The sequence below is a fragment of the Sesamum indicum genome, linkage group LG6 (assembly GCF_000512975.1).
Source record: "Sesamum indicum cultivar Zhongzhi No. 13 linkage group LG6, S_indicum_v1.0, whole genome shotgun sequence".
In the NCBI taxonomy this organism is placed as follows: domain Eukaryota; kingdom Viridiplantae; phylum Streptophyta; class Magnoliopsida; order Lamiales; family Pedaliaceae; genus Sesamum; species Sesamum indicum.
This window is the reverse complement of record NC_026150.1, coordinates 6,742,274-6,766,716: the sequence shown is the minus strand read 5'-3', so window position 1 is coordinate 6,766,716 and position 24,443 is coordinate 6,742,274. Positions and strand designations below refer to the sequence as shown.

Below are 24,443 nucleotides of genomic sequence, written 5' to 3'. Positions count from 1 at the left end.
CCTCATAACGACATTCTCGGGCAGATTTTTTCCTCATACATCTCCTTCCTCAATTGTATTAACATGATGATTACTACCTATATATATATATATATATATCAATTTCAAGATATAAATGAATAAATTAAAAATAATAATTAAACTATATTGAAAAAAACAGGATTCCACTTGACAATGGTAATATTTAAAATACATTCAATAATCAGAGAGATAGAGTGGTTGTGTGTGGTTAAGTGATTCAAGAAAGAAATCAACATATACGTAGAAAATTTTGCGATGGGTTTCTCGGTTCAATTTGCCATGGAGAAAGATTAGACATTGAAAAATAGCTATTGTGTAATTTGTGACAGAGTTTGGGACCACTTCGCTATAGAAATGTAGCCGTTATTCTTTCTACGGTTTATTTCATTTGGAACGGATCCTTAAAGCCGTTGCAATAGATGGAGCAATTTGCAATGAATATAGTATCAGATGAGGGATGGACAACAAAATTGCACAATAAACCATCGTAGTTGTAAAAGATTCTATCATAAAATACCGTCATAGCATTGTGACTACAGTTATCGCTTGCAAAAAGCCGTCGCAAAAATGAGAACAAAAAAAAATATTTGGGTTGATTTTTCCAACTACGGTGGACGCTCCTACATTTGCGATGGACATGCGACGGAATGTCCGCAGAAAAGCGTTCCGTTCTATTCCAAACTCAAGATGATGCCATCCACAAAATCATGGCAAAACCCATCACGACACGAAAATATTCCGTTGCAATATAATAATTTCTTTATAATGTTTACAAATAAAGTTATAATATTAATCGAGTTCTAAATTAATTATTAATAAACTATTGACTATTATAGTTAACTGATTGTTATATAAATTAATAAGTAGAAGTTAATTGATGTAAAATCAGACTTTTCAAATTAATTTTATTGTACCAAAAAAATTAAGTTGAATTATTTTTCAATTGTAATTAATATATCTTTAAGGTATTTTATTTTTATTTTTTTTCTTCTTTTGCAAAGCTTTTCTTTAATATGGGGGAAAAAGAGAGAGCAAAATTACGTCCCAAATGTTTCATATTTTGGGTTTAATGCAATTTATCCTCATGTGATATTAAAAGTGAGCAAATTACTACAAAAAATGCAACATGTATTAGCAATGGTTAAAAATAAAATAACTGTAGCAAATAGTTATTGACCACGGTCATGCAACGGTTGTTGGCTGTGGTTTCTGCAAGGGTGGCTAAAACATTTGCTATGACTTTTAGCCATGACAAACATTTTTACCATGGCTTTTAGACACGGCAAATAACTTTTTATTGAAAGTCTATGTTTTTGCATCGATTTTACTTAATCATGGCCAATAAAAGGTATTTACCATGGTTTTTAGTTCAAAGCTATTAAAATTATAGCCAATAGTCATATTTTTTCTGGTGCCCTTCTATGAAAAATAAATAGCGTACCCCCTATATATTAAAAAAATGAAACAGTTACCTCCCTGTCTAAGGAGGTAAATTGCTTTAATTTTAGAAACAAGAGAGCTAAATTGCTATATTTTGAAAAATATAAAGGATAAATTACTATTTTATTTTTTATAAGAGAATTGTGTGTCTATTTTCCATAATACAGATAGATAAATTACAAATACCCTTCGTATGTTAGTCAAAAGCATATTCTGTTATAGTCAATTCACAGAAATGTTTTATACACATTCGGGTTTCATCACTTTTTTTTTCTAGAAATATTTGGAAGAGGACAAAAAATGCAAAATTTTGAGATATTGAGACTAAATATCTTGAGCGCGAAAGTTTGGGACTCTATATATGTGAAGACCTTGGATGCACTTGGCTTAGTGAATATTCCTTATTGTGGTGTCTATTAGTGGTGGTGTACTGGTATACAATAAGTTTAATAAAAATCTTTATATTAGAACTCTTTTTATTATTTTTTTCGTTTTAAATATATTTCTGGTCTTATAATTTTGATATTTTAACACTTTTATTATTTATCTTTCTAAGATTACGAAATAGTTCTATAATTTTTTGATATTTCATAAAATTGTTTGGTCTTATAATTTTGCTGAATTTTGTAAAAGTAGTCGGAATAAATCATGCGGGCCTCACGTGGTTCATTTAAATTGAGAACTTTATTCTAATTGAATCACTTTTGCCAATATGGACGAAAAAAATAACGTGGTATATTCTGAAAATTTTTGTAAAATCTGGCATTGGAGGGGCCAAAACTGCGAAGGGAAAAATATTTTTTTAGTCCGTTAAGTATGCCCAATTTTAGTTTTAGTCCTATAAGTATGCCCATTTTTTATTAACTCCAGTAACTTACAAAATTGATTAGTTTTAGTCCTCCGGTCGATTGAATTTATAATTTGCGCCGGAAAAGTGAAATGGCATGACACCTAGATGCGTTTTTGTTGATTTATAGTCTTATGTGGCTAAATTTATGAGGTGGAAGACAAGTTGGCCATCTTTTGTGCAAGTTTGAAGAGAAGAAGAGTAATCTTTCTTCCCTCCAAAAGATGGCCAACTAATCTTCCACATCATAATTTTAGCCATATAGGATTATAAATCAACAAAAACGCATCTAGGTGTCATGCCATGTCACTTTCCTGGCGCAAATTATAAATCCAATCAACCGGAGGACTAAAACTAATCAATTTTGCAAGTTACTGGAGTTAATAAAAAATGGACATACTTATAGGACTAAAACTAAAATTAGGCATACTTAACGGACTAAAAAACTATTTTTCCCAACTGCGAATTGTCATAAAGTTACAGGACTCTTTTGCAACTCCTAGAAAGATAAAGGATAAAATGTCAAATTGCGAGAGGTACATAATCTATTCCAAAAAATTTTGTAAAATCCTACACTTGAAGGACCAAAATTGCAAAATGTCAAAACGTTACAGGACTATTTTAAAATCCTAGAAAGATAAAAAAATATCAAATTACCAACATTATAGGACCAAAAATATATTTAAGCTTATTTCTTTATGCCATATCCTTAATAGAAGGCTACAGTTACAAGTAAAATGAAAACCGAGCGATTAATGGTTAAAAAAGTTGAATTTCGTTTGAATCGTCGTTTGTCAGGACTCTTCTAGCGTAAGTTTCTTGGCTTTATCAAATGAAAGTATACACTTGCCAACTATCGTGAAAAACGGAAGGAAATCTAATTTTGGGACGAAGTTTGTGACTTTTTTAAACATCTGTTACCAAAAATAAAATTTGAAAAACGTGGGATCATTTTCGCTAAGCCCCTTTCTATAGGACCAAAACAGCAATTTTGCATGCAAACTATAGATTTCTCCTTATGATCGGTACTCATTATTATGTAAATGACTTGATGCAGTGAACAAATACCGCAGAATTCACAATATATACTCTTTGGCCAAGAATGATGGATTCGTACCAATATACATTGATTTCCAGAAGTAAGTACAATGCTAGGTGAGGGTGGATGTATAAAAAACTAGGTATACGTGCACAATGGTACTTTGTTATGTAAATGACTTGGCAAGGGAAATTGTATTTTTCATTCGGTAATGTAGGATTTTTTCACTTTTGATCTCATTAATTATGAAATTATCACTTTTGGTCCCATAAGTTTAAAAAGTAGTAATTTTGGTCCCATGACACATTCCCTTAGATGATTAACGACAAAGGCTATGTGGTAGTTAAGTGCTTGAGACAAAAAATGCTACTTTTTAAAATTTATGGGACAAAAAGTGAGCATTCTGTAGCATATGGGACCAAATTATATAAAAACTCTAACTGTCACGTGCTGAGCACGTGTTATTTTTAATTAAAATATATAACGAAAATGTGTTATGGGACCAAAAGTGTTGCTTTTGAAAAGTTACAGGACCAAAAGTAAAAATTTCGTAATCAATAAGACCAAAAGTGAAAAAGCCCTAAATTATAAAATAAAAAGGGCTATTTCCCCGACTTGATATATACGAAAAAGATTACATAAAATTTCATACGTACACTCTTCGGCGAAGAATGCTGATTTCTACCAAAAACACCTTGACTCTAGTTGTAACACTACAAAAAAAAAAAGCTTTTTAGGGATGGAATTTCCAACAAAATTTCTTCGCTAATAAGGGTTTCGACGAAATTTTCGATGATTTTCAGACTAATGGAAAACCGTGTGAAAAAGGCACTTCAAAAAATATTTCCGACGACATTTCTGACAAAATGAATATCCGTCAGAATATTTGTGACGGTTTTATAATGGTTCATTATTGTTGTCGGAAACTTAGTCCACAAGAAAAAAAAGTTAGTATTTTATTTGGGATGGATGTTTGGACAAAAAATAAAAAATTCTGAAGAATTTCATTCTAATTTTTTTTTGTATTGTCGTTGGAAAGTTTGTCGGTAAATTAGTTGGAAAATTTTTATGTATATTTTGTCGTCGAAAATATTTTCAAAAACCGTCCCAAATTATTTTGAAAATTGCAATGAATTTGGGATGGAATTCAAGACTAAATAGATCACAACTTATGTCCCAAATTATTCTGACGTAATTCGCGATAATTGTCGTCACAAAGTTCGTCCCAAATATTTTCGACAGTTGCCATCCCAAAATCTATCCCAAATATTTACTATGATTTTATTTTTTTTTGTAATTTTTTTAATATTTTATGAAAAATAAATTCTTGGGAACCATATTTTGTCCAATAAAAGTATACTTAATTAAAAAAAAGTAAATAGTGCCGTTTTACACAGTGCCTAATTAAAACTTAAAACAAATCTTAATTTAATGCTTCTGGCTCGTCTGAAAGCTTAGGGTCAGCAGCATCCTCGGCTGCCGACTGCACTGCTTCCTCGACTGGGGCATCAATGGTTGACCGCACCTCGGGGAATATTTGTGGCATCCCCATGTTGGTGCACAATGTACTCAACACCAGCATTATTTTATCAAGCTTGGTATCAGTCGGCAAAGAAGCAGCAGTGGACGAAGATGGTCGGGCTTCTGTGATCCATGATTGGGCGGAATCTAACATTAAAGCATCAGACCCTATGTCGAAGACTCGGCCCCGCTTTCTCGGTGGCCTTAGTCCACAACTGGTCTTCTTGAACAACTGAAGCAATACCATCTGACGAGGCCACCTCCCCCAACGCGAGCTGAGAGACACGCTCATCGAGCATCTTCTTATCAGTTTTTTAAAAATAATTAAATAAAATTTATTAGTCCATAAATAATAAGATATATAAGTAAATAATTAATCAAAATTTATTATTAAATAACTAAAATTTGATCTATAAAAGAAATGTTCAAAAACATACCATGACCTCTTCGGCAGCTTCCCGCTTCAGGTGTCATTTGCCTTTTTTTGTAGCAGTCAGCAAATACCTCCATTCGGTTAGGCAGACGAGTTGGGCCCCCTGCATAAATATCTGAATAAGTAAGAAATTTTTTAATTTACAAAATTAATAAAACTAATTAAAAATGTAAAGTTTAAAATTTACTTATGAGTTTCCTTTATGCATTCCAATTGAGGAAGACACACCACGGTAGACGGTGCTGGCTGTTGTAGGGTTGACCACCTGATTAGCCTTATTCTTGGCCGACTTTGCCTTGAACTCGTCAGTCTCCGGTATGCCTAGAGCTCACAATCAATTGGATTGTGTACTTGCTACCCTGGCTTTTGAGAATGTTTTACTGAGTTAGGAGGTTCCGTAGCTATCGAAAATATTTTGGATTGGAGTGTTTGGGCAATCTGACCAATATACACGCTGCAAGACAAGAAACAATTGGGTTATCACTCCAACAAAAATAAATCTAATATCAAATTTTAGTATAAAAATATGTAACATATACGTACCTTCAACTACCTGAACCAAAAATTCTTTTAGGATTAGGGGATCGGTTTGTAGCTTTTACATGACTGCTTGAAGTGGGCTGAAATCACTGAGCCGATGCAAGAATGGGAACTTCGATCATACCTATTGTTGGGAATATTGTTATCAGTATCCAAGTACAAAACTTATTATTATTTATTTATTAGGAAAAAAAATAGAAGATTGTAGAACTTATCGGGCCGACAAGGGTGATGAACTTATGCGTAATATGGCAGGCCTCCGTAACCTGGTTGGCATGCCATGTTATGCTCAGCTGGAACTGGTGAAGCATACAATCTTTGTAGACATGGGGTAAGCTGAAAGTATCTAAGAACATTATATGGGGCCTTCTTATGATGGGGATTTCGGTCTCTAATGGGCTTGTACTTAGGGTCACCGCAGAACTTGCAGTACTCCATATCAATGTCGTCCTTCTAATACAACATGTAACCGTTCTTACACACATGAATCTTCTCAATCGGTAAACCCAAATCCCTTATCATCTTCTTAGTGTTATAGTAATTAGAGGGACGGGTAATAGATCACTAATCAACTGAGACACCTAATCACAACATCTTTCAGACATGTGTTCAGCCTTGATGCTCACCAGCCTCGCCACTGCTACCAACTGGGATTGATCGCACCCGCTATACAAGGCTGATTGGCCGCGTGTACTACATCAAAAAATCGCTTTGATAAATCAGATACATCATATTCATACGAACTAGAGCCTATAGGAAAGGAGCTGCTGGCACCCTAGGCTTCAGGCTCGAGATGCATCGAGAAAAATGGTGGCCCAGTTGTATCATAAACCATCCTTTGGTCCCAATTCATTTGCTCATAATCACCCCATTGCGTCCTCATGTCAGGTGCAACAGGCGTCTCCAAGCAAATTGGTGCGGGCTGATCATCATAGTTCTCCAACACTTGTGCCTCGCAATAGGAGTCCAATTGTAGTATCTATCTATAAAACCCTTCATACATATGTCGTACATAATCTCATCCGTCGTTTTGAACCTGCGATTCTTAGGACACCTAATTTTATTGTGGTTCATGTGCGCATGCTGATTCTTTGCCCAATTTATAAAATTCCGAGCAGTATCCTCCAACTCCTGCCAAACTGCGATATTCCCCCTTTGGTTCTTCTCATGCATCCAACTCCTCAATTGTCTCAACATTATTACCTAATTATACAAAAACATATAATTGGCCATTTAATTACAAGAACTTCGACAATTATATGTAAACCATTTTAAATTAATTAGTACATTATTAATTATATAACTCATTAATAAAAGCAAGAACAACATGAGAGATTTAAATTAAATGATCATATTATCAATTATTACCTTGTGATAGCGATGTACTTACTTCAACTAAACTCTTCAGAACAAAATGACCGACCACAAATTGTAGAACGCTGGAATTTGGTATATGTATATGTATATGATGTAATTAATATAAAAGACTTGAAGGTTGATATGTATATATATTCAGATTTTTAGAGCTTAATCTGAAAGGAGGGTGCAAGAGAGTTTTTTCATATTTATACTGTTTTTCGTAACGGAATTTCCGACGAATTTGGGACGAAATATGGCCATTATAATATAGCCGTTAAAATTTTTTCCAACGGCTTTTGGGACGGTATTAGAAAAATATAGCCGTTAGACCATTTCCAATGAATTTTGCAATGGAAAAATTTAGTCGTGATGATCCGGGTCGAATTATGCTATCTCGAGATTCGATCTCCACAAAGACTGCTGATTCTTCCGAGACCACATTTTGGATTCCCTGAGAATGAAACAAGTAAAGTGAGCTCGTCGTGCATGTCCTCGACAATGACCCTCCGACGCTCAAGTCAGGTTGATCGAGAGAAAAGTGTTCTATCTCAAAGTTCGATCACAATAAATGCGTACCAAGTACCTTTAATGACGGCGTTTCGGGTCTATATATAGGGCTCAGCAGGATGACGTTGACCTGCCACGTGGTCTCATCCTACTAACCACGTCTATGATCAGACGGCTATGATTGTCCGGGTCTTCGAAGGCAGATGGATTCGAGTCGGGTCACGTTCGACCTGACCGATAGAAAAGGCGCGGATCCTTGCTTAAATGGCGAAAATGCCCTTAATGAAGCACTTTTTTTGGTATTTCCATAGCATCCCCTCTTAAACACATATCATTACTCCAACACTTATCGAAAAGTGAGGGTATCACTTTTGGAGAAGTTTTATCGGTCGCGTATGTTCATCCGCCAGCTGTGTGTACAAGTGTCGCCATATCGTGGGTCCATCTGCAGTGCGCTTCCCTAGAGGGTTGAGCCTATATATAGCCCCCTCATTCAAACATGAAGACGAGTTCGCGGCTCTAGTAGGCGAGATCGAGAAGATGGACGAAGATCGATCAGTGGATAGGCTTACTCTCTTTCGTGTAAATCGCGGTTTTTGTCCAACACCGGGTCGCACCTTTTCCAGGTCGCGTATTTGATGCTTCTTTTTCTAATGGCAAGACGAGTGCATCTTTTTCAGATGGCATGTGTTGATTGTCTTTTTCAAGTCGCGTTTGTTGATGGTCTTTTTTCGACACCGGATCACACCTTTTTCAGGTTGTATGTGTTGATGGTCTTTTTCAGACACCGAGGACGCGCCTTCTTCAGGTTGCATGTTTGATGCCTCTTTTTCAAATGGCATGACGAATGCATCTTTTTCAGATCGCATGTGTTGATGGCCTTTTTCAGACACCAGATCGCGCCTTCTTCAGGTCGCATGTTTGATGCCTCTTTTTCAGACACCTGATCGCGCCTTTTCCAGGTCGCGTGTTTGTTGATGGTCTTTTTCAGACCTGACACCTGATCGCGTCTTTTCCAGGTCGCGTGTTTGTTGATGGTCTTTTTCAGACACCGAGGTCGCGCTTCTTCAGCTCGCATGTTTGATGCCTCTTTTTCAGATGGCATGACGAATGCATCTTTTTCAGATCGCATGTGTTGATGGTCTTTTTCAGACACCGGATCGCGCCTTCTTCAGGTCGCATGTTTGATGCCTCTTTTTCAGATGGCATGACGAATGCATCTTTTTCAGATCACATGTGTTGATGGTATTTTTCAGACACCGGATCGCACCTTTTTCAGGTCACGTGTTTGTTGATGGTCTTTTTCAGACACCTGACACCTGATCGCGTCTTTTCCAGGTCGCGTGTTTGTTGATGGTCTTTTTCAGACACCGGGTTGCGCCTTTTTCAGGTCGCATGTTTGATGCCTCTTTTTCAGATCGCATGTGTTGATGGTCTTTTTCAGACATCGGATCGCACCTTTTTCAGGTCGCGTGTTTGTTGATGGTCTTTTTCAGACACCTGATCGCGCCTTTTCCAGGTTGCGTGTTTGTTGATGGTCTTTTTCAGTTCGTCGATTTGCTTGTTCAGGCTTTCTATTTGTTTCCCCACGCTCTCCACTTCTGCTCGCGAAATCACGGGTTCTCTTCTATTTGATCAGGCATGACTACTAGATCCTGCGTCTGATGAGACCGGTTTTTTAGTCCTGCGCTCTGGCTCGCCATGCACCCGCGACTCTCTTTAGGGTTCGGTGTTCTCGAACAATTGCCTTCTTGCAGTTTCTTTGGCCACTGGGGTCGCAGTTCTTCTCTCGTATGCCACAATGGCATTCCGACTCGCTTCTTCTATCACTCTTTGGAGCTCCTCTTTCGTTATCTGGATTGTCGTTCCTCCTTTTCTTGGTGTATCTTCTTCCCCGGCGTTCCTTCTCGATGAACCTTCCATGATGTAATTCTCAGACGTTCCCACAGACGACGCCAATTGATCCGGGTCGAATTATGCTATCTCAAGATTCGATCTCCACAAAGACTGCTGATTCTTCCGAGACCAGATTTTGGGTTCCCTGAGAATGAAACAAGTAAAGTGAGCTCGTCGGGCACGTCCTCGACAATGACCCTCCGACGCTCAAGTCAGGTTGATCGAGAGAAAAGTGTTCTATCTCAAAGTTCGATCACAATAACTGCGTACCAGGTACCTTTAATGACGGCGTTTCGGGTCTATATATAGGGCTCAGCAGGATGACGTTGACCTGCCACGTGGTCTCATCCTATTAACCTGCGTCTATGATCAGACGGCTATGATTGTCCGGGTCTTCGAAGGCAAATGGATTCGAGTCGGGTCACGTTCGACCCAACCGATAGAAAAGGCGCGGATCCTTGCTTAAATGGCGAAAATGCCCTTAATGAAACACTTTTTGGTATTTCCATAGCATCCCCTCTTAAACACATATCACGTGACAACATAGCAGCTGGAATTTCCGACCTTGACAGTCCGTTGGAAAAAGCATCCCAAATATAACATGTAGGGACGAAAGTTGAGATGACAAGTCGGCGAAAATTCCTTTTGGAGTCTTACCGTCGCAAAAAAAATTAAATTATGACAAACTAATCCATCGGAACTCTCCGGCAGTTTATGTGTCGTCGGGAAAATGGTCATAAAACTCAAAAAATATATATTTCCAAGTAAATTTGCAACGATCAGCGATGAAAGTTCTTTCACTTCTTAATTTCCAATGGAATTTGTGACGACAGGTTGTATTTGCCGATGGATTGTGCAATTGTTTCGTCTCGTCTATCGCAGGATTCCATCGGAAAGCAATAAAATGCATTACAAAACCGTCCCAACTTCTGACGGTTTTGCGACCAATACGAACCATCAGAAATTTTCGTCTCAATCAATTGTTTTTTTAAGTAGCATGCAGAGTAGAGTAGAAATTACGAAAATTGTGTTTACGTATACGAAGCCCTCTTTTACATACTACAGATTCCTCCTCATGATCAATGGTACCTTTGCTATATAAGTAACGAAACTTGATATGAACGGAAAAGAAGAACTCCGAATCCCAGAGTATTTAACGCCCAAGAATGACGATGTTCTACCAAAAACACCTTGATTCCTAGCTAGACGTAAGCATCATGCAAGGTAGAGAGTAGATGTCACAAGGCATACATGAAGTACTCTTTTGATGGTACATTGTCGTCTAAATAATTAAATTGTCTTAGACAAAAAAATACTTAAAACTCCAAATATGTACCCTTAAGTAATTGGGCGAAGAATGAGGGATTCCTACCAAATATACCATTGGTTTGATTGCTAGGTAAATAGGTGCCATTGAAGGGTAGATGCTACTAAGATAATGTGAGTGTCTTGAGTATTCAAAGCTCATAAAATCCAACTTACTACATGTGGAAATTGATTGGAGAGTTGAACTATTCCCATAAGTCACAAACTCAAATTTTCCACGGATGTTTTGCATTTATTTGTGCCTGCTTCAAACACTCAACCTTCTTGCATGTTGGACTTAATTAGGAGATTCAAGAAGCTGTGCAATATTTATCATTGGTTCAATACATATTTGTGTGAAACAGATAAGTGTACAAAGTTTACCTAAAACATAAAATAAGAAAATTCTTGCACTGAACCGAGTTTGAACACGACTAATCAAATATAAGTACTCTGTGTACTGGTGTAGAGTTTAAGTAGAGCAATCAACCACATGAATGCAATGTTATTTAATTGAATAAATATGGTTGTATTTAACTCGGACAAGAATTTTACGGATATAGTGTTGCATAGACTTTTCGTGTTGTGTACACCATTTAAGCCCCCAATTTAGACTTGTCAATAGGTAGGGTATTATCCTATCCATATACAAAAAATAACTTTCACACTCCTACCCCTAGCCCGCCTAATGGGTAAAAGATCCCACCTACTATAAACTTATGAAATTAAATGAATGGGTATAGATAGGATCTAATACCTTAAATCAAGATATACAGTGGGTTGAGATGGGCCAGGCCGACCCAGGACCGCATTGAATCAATAAAAAATAGGCGGGGTTAGCCCAGACCCAGTAGGGATCGATTCGGTCTTGTGCCCATCCAGATATTAAAATCTGGGATCAGCCCAGACCAGTGCCCTAGGACCACCTGGTCCTAGGCCTATCCTGCTAGGCCATTTTTCTTTATAAAAATAATGCATGGTATATAAGTTTTATTTTATTCTTGAAAACTAACTATTCTAGGATATTTTTTTTATACTTTTGAAACTGTAAAAATCATTATCTTTATTGTTCTACTTCTAAATTTTCAGTACTATAGTTTATTAATACCTTTTATTTTTTTTTTTAAAGTTTATTATAAGTCCTTTTTAAATTTATTATCACCTATGTTTATTATTGTAAACTTGTTCAGCAAATTATTATTAAGTTCATTATATAGTTTTAAATATTATTTTTTTCTAGTTATAACTTTTTTTTGTGATTTAATATATTATTTATATTATTTCATATTAAAACCATAAATTAAAATAATTGTTAAAAAAAACCTCAATTTCATAAAAAATAACAATAAAATACCCACATTCGAACGTCAACCTAGCTGATTCTTGAGATTGGCTTGGATTTATAAATTGACTCAATTGTGACCTATTTAAAAGTCCAATACCACCTCAGGACCAGTCATGGACAGTAATCGACTGATCCTGGAGTACTCCGTATTCATCATGAGTCTGCCCGGTCCACTGTGCACCTTAAATTCTAAAATATCTATTGGTATATGGGTAATGGTTTAATACCCTAAAATTAATATCTAATGGGTATTGATATAGTCTAATGCCCAAAGATATTCATTTATTCATTATTTTAAAATTATTGAATTCGTAAAGTTTTAATAAATCAATCGACTGTATTTATTTAATATTTTTAAATTTTAAACAGTATATACTCATTGCATTATATATTTTATTTATATTAATAACGTATTGAAATTTTGACCACATATATTAGAACTTTTCATATTGATCACGTAATTACTTAAAATTAATTTTATGATTGAATTATGCAAAACTTAACTGGATATATTAGGAAATAAAAAATACGGACGAAAATTAATTGAGTTAAATATGAGTAATATATTGAACAAAAAATTTTTATCTGAACTAAAATTATTAAAAAATCCATCAAATCAAAGTTGAATGCAAATGCAAATTTGAATGATACGTAAGAGATCTAAATGAAAGTAATTAGATATATTATCTTAATTTTATTTATTTTTACCAACTTTTACTTATGTTTTTATTCTTATTTTGAACTTGTCTTGATTTCACAATCAATTAATATTACCAGTCCAGTATTTGGATAAGTTTAAGATTCTTATTTTTAAAATTTTATTAATATCGGTCCGTTATTGATAAAGTCAAATTCGTTATTTAGATTTCAACTATGATCAATTTGCACCTAGTGAAATTTAAGTAATTAGTTTTACATTATCAATGGATAGATCATGAAAATCCACTAATAAGTTAATTTAGTAACAGTTTGACTTGAATGTAAATTTAAAATTTGAGAATTTTTATTTTTTTAAACATATTGTAAAAGAAAAAAAAAATGGGTCTCAAATAGGTAAGACTCAAACTCTACCCAGTTCTTTTAAATATAATTTGGGTAAGACTCTGTAGGTACTTTATAGGATAGGGTATGAATAGGGAATGAAAAGATTGTCATGGGTATTTGTTGGGTGCTAGTCTAAATAAGGCGATAGCCATCCATTGATAGGTCTAGCCCCATTTAAGATTCTTGGGATACATAGTACAGCGAAGCGGGTTAGATTTTCTTTTGCAATTCCTATTCTATTACACAGTACACATCTGTGTACAAAAATTACATCATCAATTTTATTTAAAGATTGGAGTTTTTATTATTCTATTTTCTATTCCGTTTCACATAGACATGTTACGTGTAGAGCTGGTCTTCTTCGCCCAAAGTCTAAACAAAGAAAACAATTTTTAGAATTTATTTTTAATTTAACCCCTTTTCAGTTTAGTACGTATAAATAGATGCCCCAACCATGAAGTTTAACTCAGCCATCACCAAACCAAGCCAGAAAAGCAGAAATGGAGACTAAATTTTGGTGCATGAGGCCAAGGTTTCTCTGTGTTCTTTTGGGCATAATACTATCTTTTATGCTATTTTTAGCAGATGCAAAAACTCACTACCATGACTTTACTGTACGAATTCGGACAATCTTCTTCTTCATTTTAGTTTTTGTTAGTTGTTTCTTCTTTTAATTATCATGTTGGTCCGATTTAAAAATGAGTATCAATTGCCACAGGTTGGACATACGATGGTGACTAGGCTGTGCAGAACTCAAAACATAACCACTGTAAACGGACAGTTTCCAGGGCCAACCATTACAGCATGCAACGGAGATAAACTAGTCATCAAAGTCACCAACAGGGCTGCTTACAACGTCACTCTCCACTGGTAACTTATAAGTGCATCAGAATCATTGAACGATTAAATTCATATACTGTAGTATGAAAGAATCTTTATTGATACAAACAAAATTCCATGCACTTTTCATGTATTAAAACATCGATTTTGATTTTCCATCAGGCATGGAATTCGGCAGATGAGAACGCCATGGGCTGACGGGCCTGAATACGTAACGCAATGCCCCATCATGCCAGGAGGAACTTACACCTACCGTTTCACGATAGAGAACCAGGAGGGTACGTTGTGGTGGCATGCTCACAGCAAATGGCTTAGGGCAACCGTCTATGGAGCTCTCATTATCCTTCCCAAACCTGGCTCCTTATATCCCTTTCCGAAACCCAAGATTGATGTCCCTGTGGTTCTTGGTAAATCTATATTAGTAGTTGTTCCTTCCACTTGCATGTTTTCGTGATGGCTCATTCACTGTGAAATGATGAAACAGGAGAATGGTGGAACGTGAACATCGTCGATGAACTAAGACAGGCAATGTTGACTGGAACTGCCCCAAATATTTCAGATGCCTACACGATTAACGGTCAGCCTGGAGACCTCTACAATTGCTCCAGCCAAGGTGAAATGTGAAGCAAGAATTCGAGAACTGAAAATGGGCTGATTAAACTTATAATATTCTACAAAGTTGAAAAAGCTAGAGAAATTCTCAATCTGTTACTAATAAGGATTACTGAAATACTTCAATGTAGGTACTGTGAAAATAGCCGTTATGTCAGGAGACAAAGTGCTTCTTAGAGTCATCAATGCTGCACTCAATCAAGAGTTATTTTTCACTGTAGCCAACCATACACTGACAGTGGTTGGAGCTGATGCTGCCTATAACAAGCCCTTTACAACCAGAGTCATCATGGTTGGACCGGGCCAGACAACCAACGTCCTCCTCACGGCTGATCAGCCACCAGCACGCTATTACATGGCTGCACGTGCCTATGCCTCAGGCCAGAACATCCCCTTCGACAACACCACAACCACAGCCATTCTTGAGTACAAAACTGCCACAAGCTGTTCATCCTCGCCTGTTTTGCCTCAATTCCCGCCCTTCAATGACACGGCCACCGTCACTCAATTCACAAGCCAGTTGAAGAGCATACAATCCTTTGCCCAATTTCCCACTAATGTTGATGAAAACCTGTTTTTCACCATAGGATTAGGCCTTATGAATTGCACTCCGGGGCCAACATGCCAGGGCCCTAATAATTCGCGTTTTGCTGCAAGTTTGAACAATGTGTCCTTTGTGCTCCCCACCGAGACTTCCTTACAACAAGCCAGTTACCAAAACATACCCGGAGTTTTTACCACTGATTTTCCTCCTTCTCCACCTCTGGAGTTCGACTACACTGGAAACGTGAGCCAGGGACTGTGGCAGCCTGACGTTTGGGACTAAACTGTACAAGCTGAAGTTCGGTTCAGTAGTACAGGTTGTGTTGCAAGACACAACCATAGTTGCTGCGGAAAACCATCCGATCCATCTCCATGGCTACCATTTCTTCGTAGTGGGACAAGGATTCGGAAACTTCAACCCGCAAACAGATACTGCCAAGTTCAATCTGATTGATCCGCCAGTTCAAAATACGATAGGTGTCCCTGTTGGTGGATGGACAGTCATTCGCTTCGTAGCCAACAATCCAGGTAAAATGATGGTCGTCTTTACCAACAAACCCGTCGTTCTAGTATTGACGTAAGAGCATTAACTTAAAACCAATTCATTAATGTATTTGGTATTTTCTTGGCTTGTTTTTGATGCAGGTGTTTGGCTCTTCCATTGTCACATAGATACACATTTCACCTGGGGCTTGGCCATGTCTTTCTTGGTTGAAAATGGAAAAGGGAAATCACAATCCATTGAACCGCCTCCAGCTGATCTGCCACAATGCTGAGAAATGCCGGCCCACAACTTTTCATTCTATCTTGCAGCTCACGAAATTAATTGATGTTCAGTGTTCTTTCTGTTGCATGGTCTTGTTTGTCTGTCGTTTTAATTATAATTTGGTCTCCTTGTTTCCTTATCAGTTAATTTTAGAAATATGGTCTGAGTTCCAGAAGTTGATCAGTTTGATGAGTAGCTAATCTACTCATTTAACAACCAAGTGTTAATTGCTTGTACTTCCTTTTCTGTGTTCAACTAAAACTATTAAATATGAAGTGCCATTTTTACTTAATAGTGTAATGTTTTGCCAATTATTTTTCTTAGTCCCCATATTTACTTTTTGTATCACTTTAATCAGTCCATTATCTTTGAGATGCAACGTTACAATCCATCATCTTCTAAAAATATATATCTATATATATATTCTGCTAATAAAGGGTAAAATTGAAAAATTTTATGTAAAAGTTCGTAAATTTGGAAAACGAAAAAAATGCAATTTACACCCTGTAAAATGAGAAATGAACAAAAACCCCCTATGAAAAATAAAATAGTAAATTACCCATGTACTTTTAAAAAAAAAAAAGCAAATTACCCTCTATCTAAACTATTGAAAGGAGATAATTTACGTTATTTTTTGAAATTTTTTTTTTTACAGGAGGTATCTGCTCATTTCACATAACACATGGTAATTTGCTAATTTTTTTTTTTTTTCATTGCAAAAAGTGAGAGTAATAACAAAAGACAATTATTAATTATTCATAAGAAAAACAATGTGTATATATATACATATATTAGATCTATTTTATCTCTAGGTATTAAAGTGTAAAATATTAAATACACTGTAAAACTTCTGGTGGATGTTAATTAACATATTTTATCTTTATTTAACTATTATTGACTTCATTTGGACATCATGGTTCTTAAGACTTGATTATGATACTGTTATTATTTCGTTAGATTGCTACTATATTTTAGAAATAATTAAATCCAGCGCAGTCATTTTATTTTATAAATATATACTCATCATTTTAGGCATTCGTTGCATTTCTAGATATTAAACTTTTACTAGAAAAAACTTAAATTCCAGTTTTGAATTACAAAATCTAAACCATCAAATTATTTACAAATTTAAATGCAAGTTGAATATATTAATTGAATTTTCAGCTGTTTTCCAATTTGGTTCTTAATATAATTAAGTTAGTTTCTCATAATTGAAAGGGTTAGATACATTCTGGACCTTTGAAATATGCATGTGGTCGCATTTAAGTTCTAAAGTAGGAGAAGTAACAAAAAAACCCCTCATAGAATAATTTGCCATTGAAAGAACAAAAATGTGCTTCTTACCCCTATTCTTTTCATATTCACTCCCTAACGTATGTTTTATAGAAAACTTTTCCCAAAAAATATGAGTGATATTAAATTTTAACTCAATTTTTTTTTTCAAAAAATAATGTTTCAAATTATAGTTTTTATAACTTATTAATACAAATATATTTACAAGATCAATATACGCAAATATATCTTCGTAAGTAAATTATTTATGTTAATTAATAGAATTTATTTATACCATATATAAAAGTATGAATCCTAAGTGTTTGTTCAACATTGTGAACACTCGTACCTTTATTCTGGTAATTTTTTAATAATGAATTAGAATTAGTTATATAAGAAGTAAGTTCCTTTTTTGTTTTTTTTAAAAAAAAAAGACTATTTAATTGCTCTAATACTTCTAACCTACTTACACAATGATAATTATATGCATTACAAAAAATAAATAAGCAAATAATATTTCTTCGGGATTAATTTGTTAAAATAATAGATAAAATATAAATTTAAACTTTAAAAAAATTTAAAAAAATGAAATAAAAAATAGATATCATTAAATATTAAGTAAAACTTATCAATCTTATTAATTTTTAAGTACTTTTGGAAAAAAATTAATATGAATAACTTCTAAATAATTAGTTTTATTTTGGCAAAATTGCAAAATTAGTCCTATAAGTATAGGGGTGGCAAAATTAGTCCTATAACTACTGGAGTGACAATTTTAGTCTTATAAATTTTAATTTAGTGACATTTTTGGTCCTTCAGGCAAAAAATATCCAAAAATTACCCGGACAAATTGGGGCTTAGAGTTTCGGCTACCAACTGATCTCAATTTAAACACGTGGCGTCTTGTGTGGCTGCTAATGTGGCAAGGGGCAGGAAAAAATGCCCTCTTCTCCCTTTTTTCATCCTAATATAAGTGAAAACCCCTCAGTCTCTACTCATCTCTGCAAATGAAGCTAAAGGTGAAGAAAGAAAGTTGAAAATGTCTTCAATATTATCGGGTAATAACTTGACTGTAGCAGACTATTTCTGTGGTATGAGGGCTCCAGTGAGAACCTCTTGGATCAATGATAACCTAGGAAGAAGATTTTATTCCTGCCAAAATTATAAAGAAAGAATGTGAAGTTTTATAGATATAGATTTCTGAAAAAGTGAATTCTTAACTTATTTCTGGTTCGATTACAGAGTGGAGGTTGTTGATTTTTTTCCTAGAATGACCCTCCTATGTGTGCTAGAGCTATGTGTGTCATACCCGATTTGCGATGGAAACTCCAAGCAATGGAAATCAAAGCAAATATGTTGAAGAAGAGCTACATATTTCTAAAGTATCTTTACAGACAAAAATATTTCCAATCTATCACATTTTCTTAAACAAATGCTGTAGTCTCTGGTTTTTATTCTTGCCCTTTTCACTTTTGTCCTTGGATTGAGATAATACATCATTCAACCTTCATAATGTGATATACTTCTTGCCATTCTTTTCCAAAAAAGTGCATATTCACAGAAGAGATTTGGTCTCTGGATGTAAAGGCTGCTTTGGGAAAACCTCCTGTCTCTCATTCCATCTTGATGGGGCTCTAACATTCACCTTTGGTGCTGGTGGCTGTAGATAAGTTGTTGGTACGATGTTTGTGTTTGTATTGGGTGAAGGAGCGCTGAAAGTAGGAGCTGTAGTTTGTTGTTAGGGTGTGGAAGCTTGTATGATGGAAATCGTGGTTGCTTGTGTGTAGCTTTTTTAAAACAGAGTGGTCTGAAGGGGGCTGATTTAGTGGTTGAGGTTTGGTGCTGGTTTTTTGAAGCAGGGTTGTCATTAATTACTTGTAATAAAATGAAGTTAAATGAATAAATGATTGATAAAACTGTATGACTATTTTGTTTAGGCAAAATTACTAGTATATCTTCCGTACAAATTAGACACCATAATACCAGCGGTACTCCATCCAAACGCCATCCCGCAAGCGGGTACATCTTTCACGGTCCACATTGACTAGGCGTGTCTCGTGAATGTCTCTTTCTTTGCACTGTCGTGCGTCAGTACACCAACATTGCACAAATTCTACAACTCCTCGATCAACAGCTCCAAGTAAACATCGATGAGACGTTTGATTGTAAGGGTCACTGATCACCATCATCGGGAACATATATTCAAAATCCATGCATATCCCGGTGGGAGATTATACAGTGTAATTATAGTGGACCAACATGAGTACGTATGAGTACTGTCTGTGCGGGTGCAAACCCATCCGTACACAAATCTAACATTACGAGCTCTACTGCAAAATTGGGAAATAGAAAACCTCTATGCCTCTACATCAGACAGATGATACATAAATCCCTGTTCCGTGTGATGGTTCGCATGCCACATCATTTGCTCAGTATTCGCTTCTGAAGCATACAACCTCTGCAGGTGAGGAATAAGCAGCATGTACTTAAGAATGGCATACGAGGTCTTCTTGCGGTTAGTATTTCACTCCCTGATCTACTTGTACCTAACTTCTTCATAAAACTTGCAGTAGTCTAAATCAGTGTCGTTCTTTTAGTACAACATGGAATTATTCTTACACGCACCAATCTCTCAACAGGTAAATCCAAGTCTCTTATCAACTTCTTTGTACTGTAGTAATCGAGGGGTAGATTGTGGTCGTGGGGTAATATATAATTAACTCACTGGGATATTTGATCATATATATGATCAGAAATATGATCCTCGACCTTGATATTCATCAACTCAGCAACAGATGCTAATTGAGATTGGGTGCAACCATTCCATAATGGCTGCTAGGCAGCATACACTTCATCGTGAATTTGATTTGCCAACTCAAACACATAATCATAGGCCCCCCTCGTAATATAAATTAGGCTTGGCATCAATAGGACAGGACCTCGTACCATCATCAAGGGCACTATTCTGATTATAGTTAGAATATCATAAAGTCGACCTGGCGGCATCGAAAACCATCCTTTGCTCCCAATCCATCTGTGCCGCATCACCCAGTGCATACTAGTATCCTCCTCTTTGGAGCAGTGGGGGTTTGCTCCTCCTGCAAAGGGAGCTCGATTACAGCCTTAAAGCACTCTTGCACCTTTTCCTCGCCATATAAAGTGCAATTATAATATTCCAGCATAAAACCTTTGATATACAAGTCAAGATCTACCTCGTTTGTGGTTTTGAAAACTTCATTTTTTTGCACTTCGGACAAGGACACTTAATTTTCTCATCGTTTTATATGAATGTTGAGACTTGACCTATTCTATAAATGCAGTAACATCATCCTTAAACTCCAGAGTAAAATTTTCCCTACTCGGTAGATGCTTCTCATATATCCATCTCCTCAACTATTTTAATATGATGAGTCCTACACACACACACATATACATATATATATATATTAAGATTAAATTTAATTGACAAAACTACAACAATATAATCAACTGACAAATAAAGGGTTAAAGATGTTACTTGATCAAAATAACTTCAGATATCCATGAAAATTTGAGAGGGATTGTCGAATGAGAGTATAAAAATATTAGTGGGATAGTGAGAGATCAAGAAAATTTGAGAGAGAGTGAGGAAATAGAGAGAATATAAGAAGAATGGAAGAAGATAGTGGGATTGAATGGAAAGAGAGGAATATATATAGGAAAATTTGTAACGGTCTTTGGAACGGATACTGGAACACAAAAATAGCCTTTAAAAAATAGCTGTTGATTTGTAGTTTGTAACGGTCTTAGGACCACATGTAGGAACGATTTTGTATCCATTAAATTATGATCGTTGTACTTCCTTTTGGAATGAATTAGTAATACAATCTTAATAATACAACAAAGTCATTTAGTCAAGATCGTAGAAATGCATCCCGTCTTTAGTAAAACTCATACTTATGAATGATTTTTGGCATATTAAACTAACTACATAAAATCGTTCCAAATGTACCTCATTTTGAAATATATTTATTAGCAATCATTTTCTCGACATAAATTATCACACATATAGAAACAGCCAGCACAAGATGGTCCCTAATTTTGATAATGTGTTCGAAACATACTTTAATTGTTTACCATTACAAGATTGAATTGGTCTTAGGAATAGAAATTTAACTATTATTTTGAAATACCATTGGGAATGGTTTGGCCGTGCCAAAACAATACTACAAAAATATAAGGATCATGACGTCATTGACCACATTTCGTTCCCCATGAGTTTCAATACCCATTTCAATACGAAACGGGCTTTGGAATGATCATCCTGTCCGTGTCAAATCGTATTTTTTTTGTAGTGTATAAAAGTACATTGACGCATTTTGAGTAGCTTATTCGATTTTTCTCTATTCATTTTTTCACAAATAATACGATTGGTAATTGAACATATATAAGATTCTGTTAGTTTTCTTTTTACTAGATGATTATCTCTACATTGCTCCGAATTTAGCATGCATTTTTTATTTCCATAATGATTTGGATTGGGAGGAAATGTTTGAATTTGTATTTTCATAAAGATTTGAATTAGTATTTTTTTTTTATAGAAATTGGATTAAATATGTGTTTTTATTTACATTAATTTCCTCAATTATAAAATTGAAATAAAAATAAATAAAATAAAAAAATTATAAGTTAAATAAAATGGCAATGAAAGATGCCTTTTATATAAATAAATTCCGGCCTAATTTTTCCTCCATAATTACTTGATTGTTTGTTTTAATGGTCAACCTAATGGAGGATATTAATGGTTTTAAATAAAATGGCAATGGAAAAAAATAAATAAATAAAATGGCAATGGAAGATGCCTTTTACATATAAACACGTGAGAAAATTGTTTGTTAATATGGAAGTAGGGGCGACGTGTAATGATGACTAGATTAAATATAATTAGTCACACATCTAGAGTGACAACATAGATAACAAAAAATAGTGACAATTTTGATTATATACTTATTATCATGTTGTGATTATACATATATCACTAATTATCTTTAGAGACAACTTATTCTTTGTCACTAATTTGTATTAATAAAACTTTTATAAAATAATATTAAAATCATAAATTTCATTATTTCGGCAAAATAAAAAAATTATCACTAAATATATAATTCATAATAATAGTAAAATGATCACTTGATATTTTTTTGTTGCTAATGTTATCTTTTTCTTTCTCTAGTGCTAGTTAATCTAGATTTTGTTGACTTTAAATTAATCTCAACTTATTACCACCAGACTACAAGAAAATAGATTATTTTTTATATTATAAATTACTACGACTTCATAAAAATCATGACAAATAAACCAATACAAAAACTTAAATTCTTAATACGAATAATCAATTTCAGCACCTATAAGAATATATAGGGATAATTAAACTCACACCCCTTGACCTATGGCTTATTTACACGAACCACTCGTATTTTTTGCCTAATTACAGAAACTATCCCTGACAGTAAAAAAATAGAAGTAGTTTGTATAATGATGCCAACATTTTTAGGTGGTGTGCGTGTGTAATTTTTCAAAAAAGTAATAGATGATTTGTGCAAGTAACATTGACATTTCGGTGGGTATATGTATAATTATTTAAAGATAGAAATGGTTTGTGTAAACGGACCACAGGTCAAGGATGTAAATGTAATTATCCATAATATATATTTGCCATGCTTGTAACTGTAGTCAATGTTTTATCCTCGCCTTTAGAAATGACAACTAATTATTGTTAATGAGCTTCCTTCATTTTTTAGTATTGACCATAATCTTCTATTTTTAGTTATAGAAATTAGTTATGACAAGTGTAATCACATTTTTCTCTGAGGATCAAATTATGAATCCCGACAAAATAAAACAATATGGTTAATTGTTTTAGACATAACAATCTAAGAATCACAAAAAATAACCTAAATATGAGCAAATGCATCATAAACATTTAATATATACATATATATATATAGACACACACACACGATATATGTTAATTGAAATTGTCCCATGAATTGCTAGATCAAATTTCTTGTTCATTACCAACCTCCGGGATTCTGGTACAAAGGTTGATGGTTTTGTACTGCTACGCTAAACCTCAAATTTGGCATCTCACAGGAATCTGTAGTAACAAACAAACAAGCAAACATGGACACTAAAATTATTAGTAAGAATTAATACAACAACTTCAATACACTTTTTTCCCTTTATTAGTTACGTTAATTATGAGTATTCATTGGCAAGAATTGTGTATTTGGTTCGAGGGTAGAACTACCATCATTTATGTGGAACTGAGGAACGATGATTCTCATTCAAAATAAACGGTACGTTGGTAGTTGTTCAAAATCAATCTTCTACTAAATTAAGTTTCTGTAAGTTAAATTGGAAGGCCATTCATCAATTATATATACTCGAGCGCTAGCTTAAATCAATACAATATTTTAAATTTATTTATGAAGAAATTTGTGTATCACAGATTGGATACGTGATTATTGGTTCTACCTGCAATATAGGTCATTTTCCACGCTCCAATAGAAATTAGATTCGTGTCCCTTCTTGTCTTAAGAAGGTGAAAAATTTTCTATCTCACTTTGACATTATATAATCGTATCGCATCAATTACCATATGATATGCATCATCATACTAAATCCAAAATATTAAATATTGGTATGTATCGTTATTTTTAGATCACAATATAATTTAATTATATATGTATAATATCGAAATACCATAGAAAATCCCTATGGAAATTAGAAAAAAGAAGGGGGGGAGAAGAAATTTAGTTAGGCTCCTGACAGCAATCAACGAGCAGGGAGGTAATCTGCCTTCAAACTTTAATATGAGTATATGGTTAAGTCCCTCGATTTGTTTAACGTTAAAGGACTAGTGGGTGCAACAAATCCTCAATGTTTGGTACCTTGGTTGACCCAAACTACTGTCCGAAAATCATCGCACCCCACCCCACTACACACTCTAAACAATTGAGCCTTGCATGTTTTTCTCAACTCTCAATTGCACTATAAAAGGCAAGTCCATCAATACTCCCATCCAACAAAGAAGAGTACCACGAAAGAAACAAAAATGGCTCCTCTCACTCC

The 24,443-nt window shown here is 34.8% G+C and overlaps 1 pseudogene; it reads left to right on the top strand.

Moving 5' to 3' along the window:
- Nucleotides 13,763-16,347, top strand: LOC105163917 (annotated as a pseudogene).